We start from the raw sequence: 12,656 nt of genomic DNA, 5'->3' as shown, positions 1-12,656 counted from the left end.
CTATAACAAAGATATCTAAATAAACATCAGTTGGAATAGACTCCCCTTTGATAGTTGATATTGTGCCCAGTGTTTGGCATTGATAGAACAGTTACAAGCTTGTGTCGGTGTTGTACATTGATAGCTCAAGATTGTGCCCAGTGTTTGGCAGCGATAGTTTGCGAGTTGGTGTCTGTGTTTGACATTGATAGCTCAAGATTGTGTCCGGTTTGACATTGATAGTAAAGTGAGATTGAGTTGTACCTGGATTGATACGGGTTTGAGAAACCCTTATGGAGTAGGGCATTTATTACATACAAACTTTTTTGTTATTGTTTTATATTGTAAAAAGATAGGATGCTGACAGATTAAGTCACAATTAAAAGTTAAAATAGTTAATGGGCGCACATTTTTCCGAAAGTCTAGAAAGCATATACCTACGTAATACGTATATCTTATAAGATAAAAGGAGATAATCCTGAAGTTTCTTAAACATATCACAATATTAATCTCATAAGAAGGAGAAAATTCAGAGATAAGTTCTAGGCTTCTTAAACATATCACAATATTAATCTCATAAGAAGGAGAAAATTCAGAGAAAAGTTCTAGGCTTCTTAAACATATCACAATATTAATCTCATAAGAAGGAGAAAATTCAGAGATAATTTCTAGGTTTCTTAAACATATCACACATATTAATCTCATAAGAAGGAGAAAATTCAGAGATAAGTTCTAGATTTCTTAAACATATCACACATATTAATCTAATCAGAAAGAGATAATTTAGAGATAACCTTGTTTCTAATACATATCTCACATTTTAATCTCTCATTAGAAGGATATAAACTCCAGAGTTCTTAAACATATCACACATCAATAATCTCTTTAGAATTAGATAATTTAGAGTTAATCTCCAGGTTTCTTAAACCTACTTATATCTAGGGTTGGGCATATTCCAACTACTTTTTCTAGTCATTTCGTTAACGGTTATATAGTTCAAACCATTAAAAAATAAAAATTTCAGGTAGCCGTTAATTTTAAGAAAAAGTACGGAACGTTTGTTTCGTTATCAGCATTCACAGGTTTTTTAGAATTACCGTTAACTAATGATCTCTAGTTATTAACGGCGTTAACAGAAAATTTTCAACAAACATTAACAGTTAATTCCAGTCATTTACAGTTTATTAATGGCGCGAAGCTCCCAAAAATTGTTAACGGTTAAAAATCGCTAATGGCGTAAAATTAAAAAAAGTTCAATGCAATTTTAAGCAAAAAAACAAGGAAATTTACCGTTTCAAAAATCCGTTCCATTTACGTTTTAAACCGTTAATTTTTTTCTAAAAGCAGCTAATCTGATTTGCCAATGGTTTGAAAATTAGTGGTTTTGCCGTTCGTTAACGAAGTATTCCATTAATTTTCGAAAACCTCTGTTCCGTTAATTGAACGTTGCCCAGCCCTACTTATACCACGTATATTAATCTCAGTATAAAGGGGATAATTCAGTATCAGTGTTTGGAAAATACAAAATAGAAAATTTAAAATTTAAATTTACTAATGTGGACATAATTAGTATTCTTGTGAAATTGCCCTTTTCATGAAAATATCTCTTAATTTAATGTTTTTCTATGAAAAAAAAACAAATAGAATCTTGTTTAATTACAATAATGGAATTCCAATAATGCAATTGTCCGCAGACTACAGAAATAGTCTCTAAAATCTAAAATTTATTCATAAACCCCTGAAACATTCTATAAATAATTTATCCATAAACCCCTGAAATATTCTATAAATGATATATCCATAAACCCCTGAAATATTCTATAAATGATTTAACCATAAACCCCTGAAATTGAGGGGGGGTAGTCTGGAGGGGTGTGGACTGAGAGGGAGGTATTTATAAGATATGATAAAAATACATATCCGACAGTGTATAAATCTTTATAATATGTGTATTTATATAAAAAATATGACATATGTACTCAGAATAGCTTTTCCAAAATAACTTACTCGAGATCTCTAAAGCTAGACATCATAAAATGGTTAAAATGGGCTTCGAATTTGTCTAATTCCTGATTCATTAGATCCCCGATTCTTTCGATGCTCCGTATTTTTTTGTTCTGCAAGCATATATTTTTGGTTCTATTTTAAAACAATGACAATAAAAATGCTGCAGGGTTTTCTGTTTTAATTGCGGATTTCCAATTTTTTAAAAATCTTAAGTTTTGAAGGCAACAATTCAATGTTAACTTTTAATAAAAACCTTCACTAATACAAATAGATTCAGCAATGCATATAAAAAGTCTCTTCAATTTTTAAGACAGGGTCGACTTTGAAGTGTCGAAACGCCTTGGGCTTTCTTTTAACCGCTCTATCTCACTTATGCTTTTCTGTAGCCCTTTATATGTACATTATATTACTGCAATGCACTTGCTGTTAGGTTTGGTTTTTAAGAAGTAATTGGCAAAATACTCATAGATATTTTCTTAAGAGCTTGAGGCCTTTAAATCCCAGTGATGGAGGTTTGTGCAGTTCTTATCAACTTCGTCAAATAAAACGGTCATCTCGGTGAACCAGTTTTCATGTTTTAACATTTAGAATGCAGAAAAACAAACACACTAAAAAACTTAAAATCTGATTTGATATATTTATTTCAGGAGATTATTACTGCTGGGCCAAGAAAAAAGAAAGTCTGCTTATCAGTAAAAGAGTAAGACAGTTTATAGAATAAAAAATGATAAAATACTGTTTTTTAACTAATCATGAGAAAGCCAGTCGCACTGCTTTGCAGACCAGTACGTTAAACTAACACACACTCTTTTGGTACAGACACACAACATGATTACAGTCAAGGAAATTGCAGAACAATGTTGTCAATTATAATTAAACTTGTATAACGACTATATTTATTGTAAACTTTAATCAAGTTATATTCTTTGCATAGTGTTGACTTAAATATATAAAAAATATCTGTATATTAAACTTATTTTTAAGTAAACAATTAACAATAAACAAATGTACTCTCCTAGACTGTACAAATACCGAGATTCGTATGTACTGTATAAACCTACAGTACACACCTTCGGTTCGGTAAAACTTACACACACTCTTTTGGTACAGACACACCCCCATGACGTTTCCGCCCTGTATAGTTCCCAGAGCCCAAAATTATAGAGAGTACTGTTGAACAAAACTCCAGAGTTTTGTTTTTGGGGTGTAAACAGTTGTGTAGATTTTGATTTAAGAAATTAAAAAAGAATTTAAAATATAAATAAATCAGCTATTATAATATTTCGTGATAACATTAGTGATGTCTACAAAACTGCCTATAACCCCATTCATGAAACCGGGTTTTCGATACTGGATTTCAATGACGATACCCTGTTTTCAGTTTCGGGCGCAGGGGTCCTATATGTCACAATCAAATGTGCTCCCTGACGCTTATCTTTATAAGAACCTTAAATTTACCCATGAATATTGTATAATATATATAAACAACGTGTCCCACGAAACATGGCAGTAGCATGACGACTTAAATGTTGTCTGTGATCTTAGAATTTATTTGTGACATTTAGTCGTCAACCTTTTTTAACATGTATGATTCTTGAAACAGTTACCACAAAACCAGAGATATTAAGACTTTGTTCAGATTTCATTTTTGCTTAATTTGAAACAAAATTGTCGAAATGTTAACGAAATTCTTCATATTCTCGGGTAAAATTGAAAGGACAAATAAGCAGACCACATTTGGGAAATGGCAGGACCAGAGTTGATAATTAACTCTAAAATTTTACTTCAAAAATCAGGTTGACAAATAAATTCAAAGACGAAGTTCAAATAGTCTTGCTACCGTCATGTTTCGTGAGACACCCTGTATAAATACAGATCCTAACTTAACACTGTTTCCTTGAAACCTTTCCGCAAAGTTGAGTTTAATTCTATATAAAACTGGGCAGAGCAGAGCCTCCAGCACTGTTCTTTGATAAATCTAAAAATAAAACTCAATTCTAGGAAAAAAAGAAAATGATGATGGAGAAATTGCATATAAGAAAATTCTTATTGTGCAGATTGTAAATATAAAAATGTTTGACAGACACTTCTCAGTCCTCAATGCACTTAACAATGCATCTGAAACTTTAGTTATTTTAATAAATTATCCCACGGTGAAGTCGGGTCAATTTGAATTCGAACGGGACAAATCGCGACCCCTTGTACAGGTAAGCCCGGCAAGTGCTGGCCCCCCTATCGTATGCCTGCTCGGTTTCAACTTAATGGCACTGCCAGACTTTTAACAGTACCTGGCCTATCATAGGCCTATTGAACCTACCCCACTAGATTTGTGTCTTTTGATCCTAAAAGCGTACAATATATATCTTATATATACTAAAAACATCAAAAATAATTTATAAAAAAGGGTTTTGGATTTTTTAAATGTTTTAAGTTCTGTGTGCTTGGTGGGCCTAGAAGGAGTTCTTCGAAATGGTGAATATGTTGGACATGTTAGACGCGCTGATCATGCATTCTACTTGGAACAGGTTCGTCTGACTGATGTCAGTCATTGATATTGATTTTATTATGTTTGATAATTTTGTTGTTGTTCTATTGTCGATTTTCTTTATTTAACACTAATTTATTTGATCTTACAGAATTCATTATTTGAATCATCAAATGTTTATGACGTTGGGTTGAAAAGAAATAGGTAATAGAACATCAGAGTTTGTGGCAAAGACTCAACCTTTTTCAGGTTTTGTTTTTACTTTCAGGAAATTACATATGCGCATATCAGGATATATTTCAGGAGATTGCATATACTTATATCAGGATATATATTTCAGGAGATATCATATGCTTATATCAGGATATATTTCAGGAGACTGCATATGCTTATATCAGGATATATTTCAGGAGATTGCATATGCTTATTTCAGGATATATTTCAGGAGATTACATATGCTTATATAAGGATATTTTTCAGGAGATTGCATATGCTTATATCAGGATTTATTTCAGGAGATTGAATATGCCTATATCAGGATATATTTCAGGAGATTGCATATGCTTATACAGGATATATTTCAGGAGATTGCATATGCTTATACAGGCTATATTTCAGGAAATTGCATATGCTTATATCAGGATATATTTCAGGAGATTATATATGCTTATTTCTAGATATATTCCAGGAGATTACATATGTTTATATCAGGATATATTCCAGGAGATTACATATGTTTATATCAGAATATATTTCAGGAGATTGCATATGCTTATACAGGATATATTTCAGGAGATTGCATATGCTTATACTCTATACAGGATATATTTCATGACATTACATATGCTTATATATGCTTATACAGGATATATGTCAGGAAATTGCATATGCTTATATCAGGATACATTTTAGGAGATTGCATACGCTTATATCAGGATATATTTTAGGAGATGCATCATTGCATATGCTTATATTAGGATATATTTCACGAGATTGCATATCCTTTTATCTGGATATTTTTTAGGAGATTGCATATGCTTAAATCAAGATATATTTTAGGAGATTGCATATGCTTATATCAGGATATATTTCAGGAGATTGCATATGCTTATATCAGGATATATTTCAGGAGATTGCATATGCTTATATCAGGTTATATTTCAGGAGATTGCATATGCTTATACAGGATATATTTCAGGAGATTGCATATGCTTATATCAGGATATATTTCAGGAGATTGCATATGCTTATATTGAAAATAAGAATGAAAAGATTACTGCGGCCTGGTTGCAAGATGGAGAATATCAAATAGGTGAGATTCNCCTGCATCATATTTTTTATTATTATTTGCAATATCATTTTAATGGTAGTCCCCAGTAGGTCTGGGTAAAGTTCCGTTACGAAACGGAGGTTTCCGAAAATCTACGAAAGAGTCCGTTAAAAAACGTCAATAACAGTAATTTTTAAATCGTTAACGAAACGGATTAGCTTTTTTTTAAAACAAAATTACGGTTAACAATTTAACAAATCGTAAATTTCAAAAAGCAACTGTTAACGGTGGAATATCTTCCGTTAATGTCGTCAATAAAATTGAGATCGTTACCAAATGGTAACGATCTAAAAAACGAAACTAAATGTTCCATTCTTACCTTTATAACTAACAGTTACCTGAACATTTTTTTTAACTGTTGTAAACTAATGTTAACGGAACGGCTAGAAAAAGTTGGGAACTTGCCCAGCCCGAGTCCCCTAGTGCCTATCCCTAGTCCTCTAGTGCCCTTCCCTAGTTCCCTAGTCCCCTAATCCCCTACTGCCCATTCCTAGTCCCCTATTTCCTTAGTGCCCATCCCTAGTCCCCTAGTTCCTTATAGTGCCCATTCCTATTCCCCTAGTCCCTTAGTGCCCATCCCTAGTCCCCTAGTTCCCTAGTGCCCATTCCTAGTCCCCTAGTCCCTTAATGCCCATTCCTAGTCCCCTAGTCCCTTAGTGCTCATCTCTAGTCCCCACACTATTCAAGGAAAACCCCATGAATCTAAAACCCTGAACTCAAGGACCTTTGTTCTTGGGACATTACGTGCAACTTTTTACGGTGACGTTTTTTTGAATAGAAGAAAAAGAAAATAAAAGATAAATAATTGAAATAAAAAAAATTTGAAAGTAATATTTTAAAATGTTTTTTTTTTCATGAACAGAAAGCAGAGGAGCTGTTTATCCTGCAACACTTCACATCAAGTCCCCATTTGACCCTAAGAACTCCCGCATCCGAGGTACAACTTGGAACTGAATTGAAAAGAAAATATTCAATTGGAATCTACTAATTTGAGCGACTGCCTTTATGATAGGAAATAACTTTTTGTTTTTCTAGAATTTTCTACTTTTTAAAGGGCACCACACAAATACTGTGCACCTACGAGAGCTCCAACATTTCAGAACTGGATCAACTAAAACTATTCTCTTGTGGACTTCATTAAAAATGTTATCCTTAGAGAAAATAAAAGGCAGAAACTAACCAAAAAATGATATTTTTTGGCTCATTTTTGTGAATATCTTCTCTCAGAGTAAAAAAATGGAACCTTTTAAAAATTGAAAACATCAAAAAGTACCAAAAACCAGCAAAGTTATTTCACATCAATAGTTGTGGGCATAAAACCTTAAACAAAATTGACACTAAATCATGCTTGGGTCACATTTTCCCCTTTCAATTTAGCAATAATCATTTAGACTTTCTGTAATTTTCTATTTTGGAATATACATTACAAATTAAAAATTATGAAAGTTAATTTAGAATTGATTCACTTTATAAATTTGATGTTTCAGGAGAATACGGAAATCTGCCTGAAAGCTTGGACAAGCTGAAAAAAGTTGAACTGTTATCCAACTTTAAATAAAATCTGTTTAACAAAAATAAAACTTTGTGATAGCTTATGCACAGCTATTTAGCATTATGTACTTATAGCTAGTATTGTACAATGTATACAACACGCATACTTTGTAACACAGCCTGTACAGTACACGTCCAACTTTAAACACTGAAACTAAAAAACTGAATCCGAAACTTAATACAGGATATTTGGATGAAACCCAGTATCGGGAACTTAATACAGGTATCGGGATGAAACCCAGAATCGGGAACTTAATACAGGGTATCGGGATGAAACCCAGTATCGGAAACTTAATACAGGATATTGGGATGAAATCCAGTATCGGAAACTTAATACAGTATATTGGGATGAAACCCAGTATCGGAAACTTAATACAGGATATCGGGATGAAAACCAGTATCGAAACACGGTTTTAACAATGGAGTTAGACAGTTTTGTAGACACCAATTTTTTTGTTGATAAAATATTATTATTTTTTCCTTTGTATTCTATTTTTGTTTTCTAGTTTCTTAAATCGAAATCTACACAAAAAAGAAACTTAACGATACTCTCTTGAATTTCCGGCTCTTGTGTAATTGTTTTAAATTATCTGTAAAGTATACACATTTTTAATCTTTATCCTAGTATAGATGTATTTTTTTGCGAATAAATCGTGTTAAACTAGTAGTTCGTACACATTTTAATCTGTTAAACAATCTGTACAGCAATTTTGAATACATTTTAAAGCTATTTAATGGTGACATCATGGAACTCTGCATTTATAGATTTCATTGCTCTGTCGTTAAAACATCGGTTTTAAGTTTATTCCCACGGGCGACTTCCCGAGCCGGACAATTTTCCAAGTGGCAAAATCGGTTAGTTTATGCTCTCTGAGACGCTGCTGGCTACAATGAGGGCTCAGCCAGACTTGGAGAAGTTGCTGCTTGGGAAATTGCACATTTGGGAAGTTGCCACTTGGAAAAATTCCTTTGGGAGAGAACCTATAATCTTTGAAACTTTGTTGCACTTAAATAACATTTACAACTTTATAGATGCATTGCTTTAATCTTGGTAGAAAACAACTCAACAGTAGCAATTGAAGTTGTATGAGAAGCAAAAGTTAGTTCAGCCGCTGATATCGTATATTTTTAGTGAATATTTCTGCATTCAACCACGCTGTGGTTTTGCACTGTACGGAACATTTATTTTCATAGTTTGTTTGTTTTTAAATTGTTTATTTAACGCGGTTCAATATAAAAAGGTAAAATTTAAAATTTGTATTTGTGGCGGTTGAAGGAATAAAATAAATGTGGTTCCTTTGGCGACAAATATAGCATTTATATAAAAAGTTGATTTTAATTTCTAATACTAAACTTCACCGAGTTTAAGCATCTATGTCTATATATAAATATCATTAATTTACATGTTTTCAGATTTTAAATTTCATATTTAATTTGAGCTTGATTTTTCATCTGAAACATCATGTAACAGTTAATAAAAACTTTTAAAATATTTTTTTCTTCTTAATATTTAAAAAAGTTAAGTCTACAGTATTGAAAACAACTGAATAAACGAAATTAATTAATAGTACTGTATTGCTCTTTTCAGATATAAGAGAAAAACAAATAAAATTTGCGAAATGTATTTGTATATGTATGTACAAAAGATTTATTTGTATATGTATGTACAAAAGATAAAAGTGGTTTATCTTGTTGTATGGTGTAAAGGCATATTGGACCATAACACAAAGTGTAAATTTTTAATCCTAACATTTTTGCAATCTAATGTTGCAAACCCTTGGCATTTAAAACTATGATTTCTGTTGGAAATGCCATCAGGTTGCAAACACAGGATTTAAAAAAATAAGTGTGTGTTAAGACTCGGTTTTTTATGAAAGAAAGCCATGTGAAAAATATTAAGAGGTTTCGTGAATATAAAAAATATCTCCCTCATTCAGAAGGGAAAGGTCAAATTTATGCAACATGACTGGTTCGACCTTGCGACCTCGTATCCTCTCTAGATTTAAGTATGAGAAAACAACATAATCGTGTAACAAATAAGAAATACAAAACATTTCGTTTCAGTTGGAGGAGTTATAATTGAAAACTTAAATATTTCAATCCTACGTATATTATTTACGTTTAGAGTGCCTTGTCTTTTTACCTAATTTTTCTTGAATAGAATACTGTAAACATCTGATAAATATGATTTTTAAAAGATGGCAAACATTGATTGGAAGCGTCATTTTAAAGGAAAAGAATTCAGCTTATTATAAAAAAACAATTTACACGTTTTTCCTTGAAGTTTTTGCCAACTTTCTAAAACAATTATGAGATTGTATTTTATTAAATAGGATATATTTCTTTAGAAGTTAGTAATTTGAAATTTTAACTAAGCTATTGTTTATTCACAAAGCAGGAAATTAAGAATTGAATTAATCTGTTGAAAGCTTTCTTAGTTCTGAATTTTATTAATATATACTCAGAAGCCCAAAAAAAACTAAAGAAATTAGATATTCTTCGAATTTGAACTTTGAGGGAATCAAATCTATATAAAGAGGAATTTTAAAACCACTTGTGTAAGTCTTTACTTATAACGTTATAAAGTGCCCCATCCTCAAACCATGGTTTTATTATCCTTATATCTTTGCAATCATATGTTTTATATTTTTATATTTCAAATAGCCTAATTTTGAAACATCAAAGGTTTACACTATTAGACTCCAAAGATGTAGGGATTAAAAAATTGAGTGTGTGACAATAACTCAATTTCTTTAAAGCGTTAGTAATATCCATGACGTACACGGTAATACTAATTCAACTAAGATTTTAAGTCTTTAGGAAAATGGAAGAAAAGTCGATATTTGTTGGTGGATATTGTGATTAGCTAAACAAAGCCTCTTATCTTTATAAACTGGATTATTTAAAAGTTGCATAATTTAAGGAAAACTAGACAAAAAACATAAGTTCTAAAACTTTTTTATGACATTTTGCTCGTACTACGCACTTCGTATGCAAAGAAATGTAACTGAGTCGTATAATCGTGGTTTGAAGTTGTTTTCAAATAAACCAACTGCAAATAGACTAATATATCAGGATTGAAAATTGAGATACAACCTCATTTTGACCAATCTTCTACAAAAAAAACGAAGAGCAATACGTTCTCCGATTACATAAAGTTTATTTTTTTATGTTCACTATACAACTATCCCATGGTTTCAAAAAATATAGTCCCCCCCCCCCCTTTAAATTTTGGTTCATAAAGCACACTAATATATACAACCGCACACTAGGTACACTAGATGGGCTGGTACGAGTAAACAAACCATCAGAAGATCCTTGTACTGGTTCGGAGCATACAACTTATAAACTTATGTGGAAACCTCTTCTTTTGATTTCATGAAACACTAAATCTAAGTTTATAAGAAAGGTGGTTTATGTATTGAAGTTACGTCCAATAACTTCAATGTGAGTTAAACTTAGGTAGGGAGGGGGCGGGGGTAGAGGGAGTGTATGGGGTAGGGTTTTGTTTTTATTCAACTGTAACGTGCTGGGACTTCTCAAAAACTGGTTTATTGCCTTCCTGTTTACAATCTCTGATTCAGTGTTTTATAAAACTAGTTTTATAAGAAATCCTTCTCTTTAGTTTTACTTATATCGATTGTAATTGAACTTTAAATATTTTGTCTTCTTATTCTTAAGATATTATTGATATGAACACAAGGTTCGTACTGCGTACATTATTATAAGATTAGGAAAATATTTTTGTTAAAATTTTACAATTTCTTCTGGGGTCTTGGTTAGGACTCCGAATAAACCTCCTTCTCCTCAAATTCTCTCTTCATCCCTTCATCTTTTCTCCGGCTCCGAGAGTCCGTGTTCTACTACCAGAGTAATAGAGGAACCACAGTCAAAACTACATTGTACACAGCAAACGTGTATTTTTGTTTTCTTCTTAGTCAGATCAATGCATGGTCTGAGTAGACAAGTTTCTATACTTATCAAATGATTTCTATACATTGCAAAATTCGTTCATCCTTGGAATAATAAGTTGACATTAAAGACAATTTTTCTTTTTGGTAACTTAGCAACTTAGCAAATTTAGTTTTAACAGTAGGTTGGAAAATTAAATCACTTAGTAAAAGGTACCTACAGGGTGTCCCAGGAAACATGACAGTAGGTGAATAGTTTTAAATGTCTTCTTCCATAATTTGTTAGGTTCTTTGATACCAAAGAGAATGATAAAAGAACATCGCTTGGTAGTATTATTATAATAAAGTTGATTTCAAAGCAAAATATAATAGAGTAAAAGATTTGTTTAGCAAAATAAACTGCAAAAAGTCTTTGTTAAATAATACTTGATATGGAAGAATACATTCAAAACTATTCACCAACTGTCATGTTTTGTGGGACACCCTGTCGTCAAATCATTTCTGTAGAGGACATTTACACTGTAATATATGTTGTTTTTTACTTAACTACAAAATGCGAATTAATTAAATGGAAATTATTTCTGTTACATGGCAATTTCAAAAAATGTATAGCTTATTTTATTTCGTGGACTTTTTGTTTTTGCACATTTTTTGCTTAATAACTTGCTTTTTCAATAAATATTTGACATTTTGCAAATTTGCATTTATTTTGATCATATATTATAAATTTGTAGGAAATAGATGGGGCGGTCCCTGGACCCCCCCCCCCCCCCCCCCCCCACCCCCCGACTATTTTTGGTAAACCAGACGTCAGCCTGAATAAGGTTAAGGCTATCTAAAGAGCTATAGAATGTTGAAATCCAATGACTTTAAGTAGGTCTAAATATAGATTTATTCTGGTAAAGGACTCAGGCAAAAAGTTTTAAGTCTAATGTGAGAGGAATGTTAAAGTGGTTGACCCCCACCCCCCCGTCAGCAAAGGAAAATTTACGAAATTCACGATCGATCAGCATTGTTAACGATCACAAAAGTTTTTTAAAATGGCGATTCAGCTCTAACCATTTGTTAAAGAACGTGGAATGAACGATTTTACAAGATGAAAAATGTACCCAGACTTACATTTGTAAAAATTGTTTTTTATATTGATATGAAAAATGAAAAAAGAAGAAATTTTGTTTGATGTACGCTGTAGCTACTCTAAGCATTTTTTATCCTCATGTTAAAGGAAAACTCTGTCAAGAAACTATTTCATCGATATCAAACTTTCTAATGTTGTATTAAAAATGTCAAGATTAAGTTTCTACAAAATGACAATTTTCAATCAAAGATTGCAGAAAACTGTCTAGAGATAATGAACATCCTTCAAATATTTATCACAAAGTTTCAATATTTT

At 31.9% G+C, this 12,656-nt stretch overlaps 1 long non-coding RNA gene across 1 annotated transcript; it reads left to right on the top strand.

Moving 5' to 3' along the window:
* The first annotated feature begins 2,211 nt into the window (after positions 1-2,211).
* LOC111704238 (uncharacterized) lies at positions 2,212-8,016 on the top strand. The gene is made up of 5 exons (XR_002765782.1): positions 2,212-2,686; positions 4,418-4,511; positions 5,705-5,783; positions 6,664-6,738; positions 7,289-8,016. It is a non-coding gene; the product is annotated as an uncharacterized LOC111704238 (long non-coding RNA).
* Positions 8,017-12,656: the final 4,640 nt, after the last annotated feature.

Source organism: Eurytemora carolleeae, unplaced genomic scaffold (assembly GCF_000591075.1).
Source record: "Eurytemora carolleeae unplaced genomic scaffold, Eaff_2.0 scaffold194, whole genome shotgun sequence".
NCBI classification, from domain to species: domain Eukaryota; kingdom Metazoa; phylum Arthropoda; class Copepoda; order Calanoida; family Temoridae; genus Eurytemora; species Eurytemora carolleeae.
Note: the sequence above shows the minus strand (reverse complement) of the source record. Positions and strands in the feature narration are given on the sequence as shown.